The following is a 16758-nucleotide window of genomic DNA, read 5'->3' as shown; positions in this document are numbered from 1 at the left end:
TGCGGAATTACCTACGAAAATGATACTTGGGGATTATTTTTCCAAGTAAATCCCCAAGTAATAATTTGGTGCTAAATTTGCTTGCGAATTTACCTCGGGAAATTATATCCACAGGTAAAAATTATAGACATTAGGAATTTTCAGATTTTTGTATGAAAATTCGCAAGAATTACATGCAAAAAAAATTCCCAGATAAAATCCCCACGTAATTCAAGCTTTTCTAGTAGTGATCCATCTAAGTCAACTGATTGAGTCTTCTTTAATTAGTTTCATCTTAGTCTTGTTTGTCCCTTAATCTCTAGATATTCTAAATTTAGCCAACTGGCAAATGGTGAAATGTGATTATCCATACTAATCTGTGGTGGAAACGGCTTAATATTCTTAGAGTTGCATGACAATTCGTAAGTTTTTGCCCCCGTCCCCCGCAATTCCACCGAGTTAATTCCCTAGATGATCACCCAAGTTTGGAGAATTGCCTCTAAATATCATTTTTGTTTCCTTTAGGACAATAAAGTCACTCAACTTTCATCATTTTCCTCAAAATATACTAAATACCTCAAAAGCTTCTTCTCTCCTAGTTGGCATGCCATATCATTAAAGCCAATTTTTTTTAATAACATACCTATTTAAATCATCAAAATCATTTAACCATACTCATATTTTATACCCAATCAAATATGACCGGGTTAAAAAGCGGGATGGGAATTAAACCATATTTTTTATTTAGTCACTTCTTCAAATCTAAGATTCTTTTATCTAAATTCAAATATATTATCTTTCAAAATTAAATTAAAATTTAAGTAGTTTTATCTTCTATTCAAATTCAAATATTCTTAAATATCATATTTTTTTTCCACATTAAACGACCTATTCTTTCCCATTAAAATGCAATTACACCTATAATACAAAAATTATTTTCGTATAAGTTACCTTTAAAAAATTCTAAGTGAATCTTATATTTTAAGAAATAAATAAAGTTAGTGTAAATTTTTCTTTATATTTTAACTAATTTATCTTTAAATATGTAGTGCGTAATTTTTTGGTATTTCCAAAGACAAAATTTAACTCAAAATACAAAGGAAAAAATTTACACTAACTTTATTCCTCTTTCTTGTCAATTTCAGTTTACTTCCATCCTTTTCTACAATTATTACACTTCATAAATATCTTTTTCACTTTATTTATCGTTTAATCTAAATTATTCATTCAAGTTCATTTTCCACCACAACCTTTTGCCACCTAAGACCTAGGTACTTTTTTTTATCTTGTCGTCTTGTGCCTTAATTATAACACTAGGGCTGTTCAAAACCGACCGCTACCGATAACCGAACCCCAAAATTGGCTTATTGGCTTATTGGTATTGGGTTATCGGATTAGCGGGTGGGGAACGGATTTAAATTTTATAATTAACGGCTTATTGGTGCGGGGGACGGATTACTCAATTTTTTTATTGGGTAAACCATTAACCCGTTAAGAATTTATCATATTTTATTATATTTTTACCCCTAAACATATAAAATATGTATGGTAAATATAATTTGTAAACCTAAAGATAAGCCTCAGCAGGCCAAGCCCATTTAGTTAATAAGACAGTAAGTGTATTCACTTAATTAATTCTTAGAAAATAACCCTAATTTACCTAAAGGGTAAACCACAGCAACTCAGCAACTGCTACTACACGCAAGACAAAAGTACTGTTCTACTTCTGCAAGGTAAATTTCGAGGTTTTTTTTTTTTTTCCGCTGATGATCGTAATGGGTTTTTCCCTTCTGATCCGTGGGGTTTCTTCTATTTTGCAACTTTTAGAATTCTCCCTAGTCAATACTCCATAAAGACACATATTTCCTAGGATTAGCAACTTCAAGTTCACCCCACTGTTCTATTTCATCAAGTACTTGTATTCAAGTTTTCTTCAACTTAATTGTAAGTTCAAATATGCTTGATACAACAACATAGTCCAGAAAAGGAAAAATACTGATAAGTTGCAATCACAGTTGATTAAGCATCCACAAAATAAAGTAAGATGCCTTTAAGAGAGTTCTTTTGGAGCATAATCCACATTCAGTTTCTAGCACTACCATATTTGAAGCAGTAGTATACGTGAACAAGCAATCTCAGATAATTGAACAATTTCTAGAATAAAGTAAAATTGAAGCTCAATAAAATCAAAAACTACAAATCGATTTATTTGGCTCAATAAATGAACTGCAAGGTCTTGTGTGATCGATTTATTTGGCTCAATACATGAACTGCAAGGTCTTGTGTGATCGATTTATTTTTGCAAGAGTTTCATTTGGCTTGACTATCTGTTCATCTATTTCCAACCCTGTGATGTAAAGGTGTTGCATTTTTTGCTTTGTTTCTATTTTCAGTTTTGCTTCCACTACCATAATGTGTCTGTGTTGTATTTGGATTAACAAATTCTCTATTTTCCTGTGCTATGTGTATTTTCCGTTACTATTTGTTGTGCCGATCATATTTTACTTGTTCTAATTTTGGTTGTTTATTGAATTGTTTTTTCTTATCACAGGGACTCAAAGTCTTAAACTCGTAGCATGGCTGAACAAAGTGATAAGGTGATAGGTGAAAGTGAGGCTTCAAATGCAGCAAGTCATGCTGAGATAACTCAGTGAACTAGTGCTAAAAAAAAGGAGAAAAAAGGTCTTTGCTTGGGATCATTTTGACAGTTGAAACTTAGAGAAGGTACGAAAACAAAATGTAGCCATTGCTATAAGGTGTACTATTTTAAGTCAAGAGATGGTACGTCGACTCTTCTTGGTCATTTGTTGACATGTCCTAAACTTCCTACTCCTCTTGTTGATAAAAAAAACAATCAATCATAGGCTTTAAATCTATTCCGGGGGGTAGTCAAGGTGATGTAGCTGTTGTCTCTTGGAAATTTGACCAAGAAGAGTGTAGGAAGGCTTTATGTCGTATGGTAATAGTTGATGAGCTTCCTTTTAGCTTTGTTGAAAAAGAAGGTTTTAAAGAATTTACGAAAATGGCGCAACCTCATTTTTGGATCCCTTCCCATAGTACTGTAACTAGGGACTGTTTTAATCTGTTTAATGAAGAAAAGCAAAAGTTGAGGAGGTATTTTATAGAAACAAAACAGAGAATTTGTATTGCCACTGACACATGGACTTCTATACAAAGAATCAATTACATGTGTATCACTCACTGCCCATTGGATCGATAGTGACTGGAACATGCGCAAGAAAATACTTAATTTTTGTCCTATTATTAGCCATAAAGGTGAAGATATGGCAAATGGTATTAGTAGGTGCTTACGTGAGTGGGGGATAAATAAGATCTTTACTGTCACAGTTGATAATGCAAGCTCAAATGATGTGACCGTAAAAGAATTGTCTAAGCAATTAACAAAAATGGGAACTAATTTGATGAACGGTAATCACCTTCACGTGAGGTGTATGGCTCATATCATGAATCTTGTTGTCCAGGATGGTTTAAAAGAATGCTCTTTGTCTATTGAACGTGTTAGACATGCAGTTAGATATGTTAGGTAGTCTCCTGCGAGGTTGAAAAGATTTCAAGAAAGTTGTGACGATGAACAACTCAATTTAAAAAAATCTTTATGTTTAGATGTTCCAACTAGGTGGAATTCCACCTATACGATGTTGAGTATGGTTGTTGAATTTGAGAATGCATTTTCAAATTATGCTTCCCGTGAAATCGTCCGAGACATTATCTTGAAAATTCTTATGTTGAAATTGGAATCACTGCCGGTGAACTTTTGAGTAGTGATTGGGTCCATGTGAAAAGAATTACGATATTTCTTGAGATCTTTTATCTTCTTACATTGAAAATATCTGGATCACGTTATGTTACGTCAAATATTCATTTTCTTGAAATTTGTGCGGTTGCTGTTTATTTGAATCAATTGATGGCAAGCGAAAACACTAGTTTAAGCGATATGGCAAAAAAGATGAAAGAAAAATTTAATAAGTATTGGGATGATCCATCAAAAATGAACAAGATAATTTTCATTTCATTTATTTTGGATCCTCGTTACAAGCTTGAATCAGTTAGCTATGCACTTGTAAAGATGTTTGGGGAAAAAGGGCCATCTATATAAAGCGAATAAAGAAGTACATGACTTCATTATTTAGCGAGTATGTAAAAATCCGGCCTCAAAAGCGAGCGTGCTTGTTGAATCTTCACCTTGCTCTTCACTGGACACTTCTACTTCGGGCTTTCTAGCAGTCAAGTAAGTACCCAAAGTACAGGACTTTTAGAATCACTCATGAAAGATCTAAAGAACTATAAAACGGCCGAGTGGAGGTGTGGATGCTAGAACGGAGTTAGATAAATATTTTTTGGTGAAGAACCGAGGATGATAGTAAAGAATTTAACATCCTAGATCGGTGGAAAATGAACTCGCTAGATTTCCTATTCTTCTTGAGATGGCTCGTGATGTATTAGGCGGTACCGATTTCAAGTGTGGCATCTAAATCTGCGTTTAGTACGAGAGGACGTCTTCTTGATTCATTTAGGAGTTCATTGACTCCTAAATTAGTGCAAGCTCTAGTGTGTCTTCAAGATTGGCTTCGAAGTGAAAAATTAAAACAACCTGTTAGTGTTGAGGAAGATCTTGATAATCTTGAGCAGCTTGAACAAGGTAATAATAATTTTTATTATATTTGTTGTATATTATTTTTGTAAATGGTTTATACTTATTGCATGACTCATTATGATAATTTTCTTTTCAGATTTAGCCAGCGCTGGGAAAGACCCTACTATAGTTGACATATAGTACAAGGTGACTTTCATAATGTTCTGTTATCTTCTCGTTGTTTGTTTGAATGCACTTAAAATTTTACATATTAACAATTCTGTTTTTTATTGTAGGATACTTGCTGGTTGCTGCAATAGAAAAAGCACTAGCAGTTGTGCGAAAGAAGTTGTGCAAGGAAAAGCAAATATGCTATTGGATTATATTGTGCAAAAGTAGACTAATTAGATGTGAAAAAGAACTGATTATTTTTAACACAACTGATTAGTGATCTATTTGAGTGGCATAATATAGTACTTTATATTTTATGTTGTTTAATTGAATTTTGGTCCTTGTTAGTTCTTCCAACAATGTGATGCTCTACTGAGAATCTGATATTATACTGACTCTATATTCTAAATTGTGCTCACTTTGTTGACAAGTATTTTTACTTTGCTTGTTAGCTGATACAACATCACTTGGTTCTACACTGTTTGTTTTGTTCTGTGCATAAAGAATTTCCCTTTGAACAGACCTTTAGCACTTGCTGTTACACCTCGAAAAAATTTCCGTTAATGCACAGTGAATAGGCTAATGAAGAGCACGAAGTATATGGTATTTCTATAAGTAAGGAATGACATTTGATGACCCTAATTAAGATTTCAAAGGTATTCGAGGTAAGAGGAGAAAGTTTGCTAAGAGAAGGCAAGGCATACGATATGTATCGGAAAGGAATTACGAGTAACAAGTTAATGATGATTTAATGATGCATTGGAGAAGAGTTATAACATCCCTTAGATTGTTAATGAGGTGATAAACAAGTGCTAAGAAGGTCGCATAAGGATTGGAGATCAAACGAGTCGACGAGAACGAACTTCGAAAAACTGGGCATTATACGGCCAAACATACTGGCCGTATAAAACATACAAACCGTATGTTCAACCGTATAATCAGCCCAGATTAGCACCCCTCTCTGGACCAAATCTACGGCCAGACATACGGTCAGTATAATTTATACGGACCGTATGTTGGTCCGTAGAAACTGGTCGGGACAGATTTTGTGTATTTAATAAGGGACCAAGTTTCATTTCATTTCATTTCCCTTTCACACCCCTTCTCTCTAGAACATCTCTCCACATTTCTCCCACAAGAATTCAAGAGATATTAGTGTTCAACTTCATCAAACCAAGTGAATCAAGTGTAAGAAACCCATTAAAGTTCATCCAAGACAAGAATCCAAGTGAAGGAGAAACTAGGGTTTTGCTCAAGTGAAGTGTTTGCACCCAAGGGTCATTCCTACACCATCTAAGGTAAGTTTTATGGTATTTTCATGTTGTTTAAGGTATTGAAAGTTGAAACACTTGGATTGTAGAAGGATATAGAAAGTGGGTCATGAATGTGGGAATAGTGTCATTTTTGAGAAATAGCTTGGATTGATTCATGATTCTTGATGTGTTGTGATTATGGTTATGTTATAAATGATGTTAAGAACATGGGATAGACATTGTATATGAATGAACGTAATCGTGTGTTATGACCATGAATATGGATGATTGGAAGTGAATTGAGAAGTAAGGATAATGTAGGTGAATAAAGGCTATTGTTATGATGTTGTGAATGTTATTATTGATGTTTGGGAGCTGATATATGATATGGAGGAAGTCGTATAAATAAAGGGGTTGTTGTCCAATTTTCTCTAGCTTTAGTCATGTATGCTAAGCTATCGATTTTCTAATGTTGGTATGCACTCTAATGAAGGTAGAAACGTGAGCATTGAAGAAGAGCGTGCAAGTGATAGAATAGTTGAACAAAGAGGTATGCAAGGCTAACCCTTCTTTCATAAGGCATGGTTCTTTGGCCAAATATATATTCTTCTATGAACCTACGATGTCCTCCAAATGATTCTATCTTTAGAAGCTACTAAGCTCATGATCCTCGATATGTTACGATTGTACTAAATTCCTCATATGATGAGGAATCCTCTAGGGATAGATGTAATGAAAGACGATAGTAATGATGCTAAAGATGCTTATGAGCTTTTATGTATATGTGCCTATGTGTGGCTACTATGAAACCCCGAGCTTATATGGCCGGGTAGAATGTATATATATATATATATATATATATATATATATATATATATATATATATATATTGCGCGCGGACCACTGCCGATTGGGTACGGATAACCACGAGCCTTGGTAGGGCTAGGTATGTATGACCACCGAGCCTTGGTAGGGCCAGGTATGTGAAACACCGAACCTTCATGGTCGGGTATGCTATGTATTTGATATGTATATGATATGAATATGAGTAGGAATAGAAATATGACTACGAATACGAAAATGGATACGAAATGTAAATGAGTACGGATACGAATACGGATACGGATATGGATGTATGTACACGAATACGCAATAGAAATGGAAATGCCCCTATGAAAAGCAAGTAAGTGTTATGACGATGATACTACTATCTCCCATCCTATGTTAATTTGTATGTTGTCTATTATGCTTTCATAATGATGTTGATCATGCTTTACATACTCAGTACATTCTTTGTACTGACGTCCTTTTGTTTGTGGACGTTGCGTCATGCCCGCAGGTGACTAGAGAGACAGGCTCGATCCATAGCCTCATTACTCAGGGACTACATAGCGGAGCTCCATTTCATTCGGAGCTACAGCTTTTGGTACTTATTCTTTTGTGTACATAGTTATAGGCATGGCGGGGTCCTGTCCTGCCTATATGATATGACATACTCTCCTTAGAGGCTTGTAGACATGTGTATATGGTTAGATGTGTTTGGCCTTGTCGGCCTATATTTTGGATATCATTTTGTTAGCCTCGTCGGCTTATGTACATTGTTATGGGCATAGTAGTTGATGATGATATATATATATATATATATATATATATATATATATATATATATATGTATTGTTGCCTAATGGAATTAGTATGAAAAATGGATGGAAAGTATGATTTAGCCATGTGGCTCACCTAGATGTAAATGTGAAAGTACGATAAGAGGTACCCGGGTGGGTTAGCACCGGGTGCCCGTCGCGGCCCTCCGGTTGGGTCGTGACACTTGCACTCACTGTGAGTTTCAATGGAGTTAGTGCAGCTTTATGCAACCTTGCTGCAATTTCTACAACTAGCAAGTTCCCACATAGGCACCAATTAATACATTTGTGCTATATATATCAGAAGAGAACTATCTTCCAAAGATCCAAGTACATGGGCTAGAAGCACATATGTGAAAACTTCTCAAATGTGGCTTTCATTTTTGCACTTTCAATGAGCAACTATAGGCAATCCATAAAACAGAGTGAGAATGTGTTGGGTCATTATTTTTAGTGTCGGATCTTCTTTCATTTTCTCTTATATTTAGCCGATACACCGCCCGATAACCGTCCGATAATTGCTAATCCGATACCGAACCAACCGATATGTTAGTACTTTTAAAAGCCGATAACCGTTAAGTCGAACCGTTAAGCATAATAATCTGTCCGATCCGCCCGGTAAGCAGCCCTATATAACACCCCTTTCGTTTGTTCAGTTGTTATTCTTCATTTTTCAGTTTTCACTAGTTTCTTCAACTTTTTTATTACTCTCCGACTAGTGGAATACGCCTAAGAAATTCTTGTTTTTAAGTTGACGACAGAATTCGTCAAACAGTTTATTTCTTAAAATATAAGATTCAATTAAATTTTCTAAAAGTTAAACTTATACGAAAGTAATTTTTGTATTATTTGTGTAATTCCATTTTATTGTGGAAAGACTATGTTGTTTAATGTTGAAAAAATATGATATTTAACAATATTTGAATTTGAATAGAAAGATAAAATGTTATACCTCGCATTTTGTACATTTGGATATTCCGAGTTGATGGCGGGAAGTTAAGGACAAGGTTACAATTTTTTTTTAAATGCATAAGTTGCATATTCATTCTTGTATTGGTTTGGAGCATTAAGGGCAAATTTGGAATAAGGAAAAACTAGGGGCTAAAAGTTGGAAAAAGAATTTCATGAAGTGGCCGTGGGTCCCACCCATGGTTGGCCAATTATTTTAAGCCATGAAGATGTACATGTGTTCATCTTATATTTTGTAAGGGCTAAGTATGCACATGGACAAAGATGACAAGGCAAGACAAGTAATTCATCTTTTGTGACTTGAGAAATTTCTAGAAAATTGGAGAAAAAGAAAATTAAAAAAAAAAAAGAAAAAAAAGAGAGGGGAGTGGCCGGCCATGTGCATGTGCACATGTATATATATAATAATAGAAGGCAACACAAGGCACAACTCCTTATTTCTAATTCTAGAAACTTAAGGAGAAATGGAGAAAGAAAAAGAAAGGAGAAAGACAAACGGCCATGGCTGGCCGAATTCAGTCCATGGGTGATGATCAAGAAAAAATATTTTTCTTCTAGTTTTCTACTAATTGGAAGGTCCTCTACAACGTGGTATAGTTGGTGGAGCAAGCAAAGTGGTCGTTTTTGCGAAACCTAAATCTAGCCGAGGGAAAACTAGGTGGAAAAAGGTATGGATCAATCTTATTTTTCATGTCCTATGGATGATTTGTACATGTTGTAGTATGTGGAAGTGGATGAGAATCATGAAACTTGGGTGTATTGAATGGTAGCCGTGCATATGTGCTTGGTGTAGGTATGACGACAAATTTTATTTAGTGTTGGATTAATGTTGTTATGGACGTTGGAGTGTGTTGTAATGTGTTGAAATGGATAAAATTCATGAAGTTGTGTGTGTGTGGATGTGGCCGAATGTATGGGGTTTTGTTTGTGTAGAAAAGATGGGCTAATGTTATTTAGTGTTCTAGTGATGTTGTTGTGGATATTATGAGGTAAAATGAATGTTTGATGACTCATGTTGGAGTTGTAAATTGTTGTGGGCTGTTTTGGAGATCAATATGATTTTAAATATGGTTTCATATATTGATGAAAATGATGATTGTTAGCATGCGGAATGTTGATATGGTTTATGAATTTGGAAGACGAAAATGTGTTATAGATGTCCTTAATGTAGTGGGGAGTTTTCGGGTGGAGTGGCCTATTGGTTGGGTTGTTTTGAATATCGTATGGATTGCTTGGAATGTTCTTAAATCGCGTTTGAATGGTCTCGGATTAATACTTGAGCGTATGATCAATGATGTTGGTTTGAAGGCATGTAGTTTATTTGAATATGAATGGAATGTCGATGAGTTATGTATAGAAGAATTGCTAATGCTAGAAGGCATTTCGAATTAATTATGGATGTTGTTTATATGATTGTTGGTATTGTGTTGAAGATTTGGCCGAGTTGAATTCTCGGGGTTGGTGAATATATAGGGGAAATGCTGCCGAAATTTTTGTAGATAAAGTGACGGCTTGGAATTGGGTTCTTTAATGCTTATGGCTAATGTTGGGTGTCCAATGACATTATGGTAGATCGTGAGAAGCCGAGGCGTAAGGTTGGATTAGCTTAGAAGGCGGCCAAGGTATGTAAAGCTCACCTTTCTTCCTTTGGCATGTCTTAGTTAATGTAGGCTATGATGTAATCCCGAGGTAACTCTACTCCTCCGATCCGAGCATGTTCATGATTATTATGTGCTTCTTGATATCCGTATTCTTAATGTAATCGAATTATGGCTCTTATGCCTTTTGCATGATTAAATGTTAAAAGTTGCATAAAAGGTTGTTTTCAAAGAGTTCTGTTCTTAAACGATTCCGAAACTACGAACGTCCGCAACTTTCATAAAAAGGCTCGGATCGCTTCGATATGTCCGTAGGAGGTTCTGTAGTGTATTAAGGCTATAATGTTCATAGGCGGGCTTGGATTGGTTGGATACTTGTCCGTGGGCCCGCGAGACTTTCCTCCGTATAGTTCTGACGACTTTTGGAGAGGACTTAAATGATTATCACCTCGACCCCCGAGTACGGTTACTTGCTTATTTGTTAAATCTGTAATGAGAATTGTATGTATATAGTGTCGATCCGTAACTGTGATGGCAAGGTTCTTTTGACAAGCTCAAGAGTACATTCGAAAGAAAGCTGGATACTATGACCATTGGCTCGGTTTTTAAATGATAGTCTATTTTGATTGGTTCTATGGAATCTGTGTAAATGTATGAAATGAGAATTCGTATGCATATGATTTTAATACGTAACCATGATTTCCGAAGCTCTATTTGACATGTTCCCGAGTAACATTCGGAAGGAACTTAATGTGACTATGATTCTGTGACACGAGCGCTGATCTGTTACTTATTTGTTGAGCTTCAAAGATGAATTGTGTGTATGTGTATGTGGCTTCTTATTACTCTGCTCGTGCCTACTATGACATCATTCACCGAGTCCCGGGCCGGGTACGTATTCGTGCACAGTTGATATGATATTTCACCGAGTCCCTCACTAGAGGGCCGGGTACAGTATATGATGATATGATTATTCACCGAGTCCCGAAAGGGCCGGGTACGGTATATGATGCTATGATTATTTATCGAGTCCCTCACCAGAGGGCCGGGTACGGTATATGATCACTTCACCGAGTCCCTCGCTAGAGGGCCAGGTACGGTATATGTATATATATGATGATGTGATATGATGACATGATAATATGATACGATGATTATATGACCTTATTCACCGAGTCCCTCACTAGAGGGCCGGGTACGGTATATATGTTCGATGATACGATGATATGATAATGATATGATTTTACCCACCGAGTCCCTCGCTGGGCCGGACACGCTATATGTATATATATGTATATGTACGAGACATGTCTTAAGGGCAAGTCTATGATTTCGACGGTTATGTACGTTCTTTACTTCTCGGTCACACACACAAAAAAAAAAAAAAAAAAAAAAAAAAAAAAACACCTTATGATTTTGTTTAATGTATTCCATGCTTTACATACTCGGTACATTTTCCGTGCGACCCCGCTTTCTTCGGGGGCTGCGTTTCATGCCGCGCAGGTACACCCAGGTGAGCTGAAGATACTAATAGAAGATGTTCCAGCGGGATTGGCGAGCTCCATTTTCTCCGGAGTGCTGCCGAGTCAGATCAGTATGTTATGGTTTCATGTTCTGTGTTAGAGACTTTGCAGGCAGTGTCGTGGGTATAAGATGTCGGTCATGTAAGCGGCTATGTAAGCCGATGTATTATTACGCATTGTATTATGAGTTTTATATGTTATGATTTTATTTGACTCGAGAAAGGTAAAAAGCATATGGTTTTCTGGAAAATCTTTCAGTATGTACTTATGTTATGCTATGCGGGCCCAACATGATTATGTGTGTCACGAGAGTCAGCGGGTTCGCTCGGCCCTAGGTAAGGGTCGGGTGCCCATCGCACCCTATCGGATTAAGGGTGTGACAAATTGGTATCAGAGCAGTTCGTCCTAGGGGTTGTCTGCAAAGTCGTGTCCAGTAGAGTCCTGTTTATGGTGTGAAGTCGGCCGCATTTATAAACAGGAGGCTACGGGGCATCTAGGGTGGTTACTCCTCTTTCACCTCTTTGATCGTGCCATAGAGCCAATTCGTAGGAAATGGGATTTTCGATACTAACCCTTGATTATGGCAGAAGAACGACATCGAACGAAGGAGGCGACTGACGATATGGGAAGTTACAAACACGCAGGTAAGTAAAGGTATGAGAGATATCTGTCGAGTAAGGTATTGACGTACGATTGAAATGTGAAGTTGAACATTGAAAAGGAAAGTAAGCAAGAAAGTGTAACACGTGTAGTCGTGATGAGCATATGAGGTAAGTCTAATATTTTCAGACTTTTATGAATATTGAGAGCCCTGTGTGGCTATTATACGATACGATATGATATGATATGCATGTATGATGATGGCCCTGTGAGGCGCTGTTGGTATTTCCTGCGTGCAGGCTTTGGGATAGTAAGAAATACAGAAGAAACTCTGCCGAAATTTTTCTAGACATGACATGGAAATGAGACATAAGTCTGGAATGTGTTTTGAAAAAGTCGTGATTAATAGTAATGATGGAATTTGACTGAACTATGAAGTATGGCTGCCCTTTAGGAATAAGTTAACTGTGGAATTGGTGATAACAGTAATAGGAGGTCGATGGGGAGATGGTAATGAGGAATTTGGAACGGGCTTGTGCTATTAAGAGATGATTTTGAAAAGGGCTGGTAGGTGCGGATAAAGTGATATATTAAGACATCGACTGGATCGATAGGTAGGAAAAATATGATGAGGTTATAGTCACGGGAAGTAATGACACGAGTAAGATAAGGGTATGAGGAAAAAAAAATTGAGACGGATAAGAACGTATGGATAAAATAGCTGGTGAGGTGGGTTGCGAGGACATTTTGGAATACGTTAAAGCTTCAAATTGCTCCAGATTATGTGATAAAGGTCATGCGATGAGGTAGACACGGTTATATTAGCATTAACACACCGTATTTCACCGGAGCCCCAAGGTTAAGCGTGCTGGAGTGAGAGCAATTTTAGGATGGGTGACCCCCCTGGGAAGTTTTTTTGAAATTCTTATAAATTCAGACGTAAGAAGCAAATGAGCAACTGGAGTAGCCTAAGGGGAGTTAGAGTATGCGGAGTGGCCAGAAGCCTTGAGAGGGCGAATAGGACGGGGTGGATTAGGTCGGTGAAGAGAAGGAGTTAACGGAAAGAGGAAATGAGAAGGACGCGAGACAACAGTAAAGTAATAGGTTACGACGTATATAAGTGAGGACGCGAGTACCATAAGTAACAGGATCGTGAAAGGCCAAGTTATAAAAAGACGAGGAACAAGGTAGATGGGATGCTAGAAAATGACTGGTATGATACGGATAAACATGGACGCACAGAATACGTTTTGAAAACAAGAGAAGGATTAAGTAGGAGCAGTGTGTTCTGAATGGCACAGAGGTAGCATAAGATTCCTCGTGTGCGGAATAAAAGGTAGGCATAAACGGGAAAAATGATAAGGGGATACCAAAGGAAGCACCCGAGATAGGTTGGGATAAAGATAATATTCTGAGAGGACTTTGGATGCGTACCGTCGGAGTAAAAGTACTGCCTAAGTGAGATTGGAAAATAAGGACATGGGACAAAGTATAATCGGATAATGGAATAAGTACACCCCTAAAGGGGGAAGTGGGTGAGAGAAATGCAAGAATGAGATAAGAACAATGGACACGGTAATCTGTTTGATATGGACACTTAAGCTGCAAATGAGACCCCCCTTTCCGAGGTAAGTTAGTAAGACTGAAAATCAGTAATAGGTGGGTGAGCGAGGATGGTATTTAAGGCGATGTGAGAAGTTTTCGTAGAAATCTTGAATGACAGGACGTTAGAAAATGGACATGTATAAGGAAAAGAGTATGATGAGAGGATGTTATTGAATAGCGTAAGAGATAGCAGGAAGGATAGCGATGCCCCCCCCCCCCCGAAGTACTGGTATGCTAAGAATGAGTTTAAGTAAATATTTGATAAAGAAGAGTGAAGGTCTAGTAATGACAATGCAGTTGTGATCTTTTGGGTACATTACGGGAAGATGTAACGATGGCTTAAGCCAGTTGCCAAATAGAATTAGTATTGAAGACAGATGAAACGCAACTATGGTCGAACTAAGGGATCGATGAATGAGCTGTAGGCGATAGCTACAAAAAAGGGAGCTCCCCCGAGGTGCTTATGAGACCCTGTAAGACTAGTTGAACATTCGAGGACGAATGTTCTAAAGGGGGGAAGGATGTTATACCTCGCATTTTGTACATTTGGATATTCCGAGTTGATGGCGGGAAGTTAAGGACAAGGTTACAATTTTTTTTAAAATGCATAAGTTGCATATTCATTCTTGTATTGGTTTGGAGCATTAAGGGCAAATTTGGAATAAGGAAAAACTAGGGGCTAAAAGTTGGAAAAAGAATTTCATGAAGTGGCCAAATGGCCAAAGTGGCCGTGGGTCCCACCCATGGTTGGCCAATTATTTTAAGCCATGAAGATGTACATGTGTTCATCTTATATTTTGTAAGGGCTAAGTATGCACATGGACAAAGATGACAAGGCAAGACAAGTAATTCATCTTTTGTGACTTGAGAAATTTCTAGAAAATTGGAGAAAAAGAAAACAAAAAAAAAAAAAAAAAAAAGAGAGGGGAGTGGCCGGCCATGTGCATGTGCACATGTATATATATATAATAAGAGAAGGCAACACAAGGCACAACTCCTTATTTCTAATTCTAGAAACTTAAGGAGAAATGGAGAAAGAAAAAGAAAGGAGAAAGACAAACGGCCATGGCTGGCCGAATTCAGTCCATGGGTGATGATCAAGAAAAAATATTTTTCTTCTAGTTTTCTACTAATTGGAAGGTCCTCTACAACGTGGTATAGTTGGTGGAGCAAGCAAAGTGGTCGTTTTTGCGAAACCTAAATCTAGCCGAGGGAAAACTAGGTGGAAAAAGGTATGGATCAATCTTATTTTTCATGTCCTATGGATGATTTGTACATGTTGTAGTATGTGGAAGTGGATGAGAATCATGAAACTTGGGTGTATTGAATGGTAGCCGTGCATATGTGCTTGTGTAATTTTATTTAGTGTTGGATTAAGGTTGTTATGGACGTTGGAAATGTTTAAATTTATGTTGTGTGTGTGTGTAATGTTGTTATGGACGTTGGGCTAATGTTATTTAGTGTTGTAATGTGTTGAAATGGATAAAAATGAAGTTGTGTGTGTGTGGATATGGCCGATAAACTGTTAAATGGTCTGTTTTTGTATTTTAAGAAAAATGATGGGCTAATGTTATTTATAAGCCAATCCAAACGGGCTCTTAGTGTTCTAGTGATGTTGTTGTGGATATTATGAGGTAAAATGAATGTTTGATGACTCGTGTTGGAGTTGTAAATTGTTGTGGGCTGTTTTGGAGATCAATATGATTTTAAATATGGTTTCATATATTGATGAAAATGATGATTGTTAGCATGCGGAATGTTGATATGGTTTATGAATTTGGAAGACGAAAATGTGTTATAGATGTCCTTAATGTAGTGGGGAGTTTTCGGGTGGAGTGGCCTATTGGTTGGGTTGTTTTGAATATCGTATGGATTGCTTGGAATGTTCTTAAATCGCGTTTGAATGGTCTCGGATTAATACTTGAGCGTATGATCAATGATGTTGGTTTGAAGGCATGTAGTTTATTTGAATATGAATGGAATGTCGATGAGTTATGTATAGAAGAATTGCTAATGCTAGAAGGCGTTTCGAATTAATTATGGATGTTGTTTATATGATTGTTGGTATTGTGTTGAAGATTTGGCCGAGTTGAATTCTCGGGGTTGGTGAATATATAGGGAAATCTTTTGCCGAAATTTTTGTAGATAAAGTGACGGCTTGGAATTGGGTTCTTTAATGCTTATGGCTAATGTTGGGTGTCCAATGACATTATGGTAGATCGTGAGAAGCCGAGGCGTAAGGTTGGATTAGCTTAGAAGGCGGCCAAGGTATGTAAAGCTCACCTTTCTTCCTTTGGCATGTCTTAGTTAATGTAGGCTATGATGTAATCCCCGAGGTAACTCTACTCCTCCGATCCGAGCATGTTCATGATTATTATGTGCTTCTTGATATCCGTATTCTTAATGTAATCGAATTATGGATCTTATGCCTTTTGCATGATTAAATGTTAAAAGTTGCATAAAAGGTTGTTTTCAAAGAGTTCTGTTCTTAAACGATTTCGAAACTACGAACGTCCGCAACTTTCATAAAAAGGCTCGGATCGCTTCGATATGTCCGTAGGAGGTTCTGTAGTGTATTAAGGCTATAATGTTCATAGGCGGGCTCGGATTGGTTGGATACTTGTCCGTGGGCCCGCGAGACTTTCCTCCGTATAGTTCTGACGACTTTTGGAGAGGACTTAAATGATTATCACCTCGAGCCCCGAGTACGGTTACTTGCTTATTTGTTAAATCTGTAATGAGAATTGTATGTATATAGTGTCGATCCGTAACTATGATGGCAAGGCTCTGTTTGACAAGCTCCGAGTACATTCGAAAGAAACTGGA

The sequence above is a fragment of the Lycium ferocissimum genome, chromosome 12 (genome assembly GCF_029784015.1).
Source record: "Lycium ferocissimum isolate CSIRO_LF1 chromosome 12, AGI_CSIRO_Lferr_CH_V1, whole genome shotgun sequence".
Classification (NCBI taxonomy): Eukaryota; Viridiplantae; Streptophyta; class Magnoliopsida; order Solanales; family Solanaceae; genus Lycium; species Lycium ferocissimum.
This window is presented reverse-complemented; position numbering follows the sequence as displayed.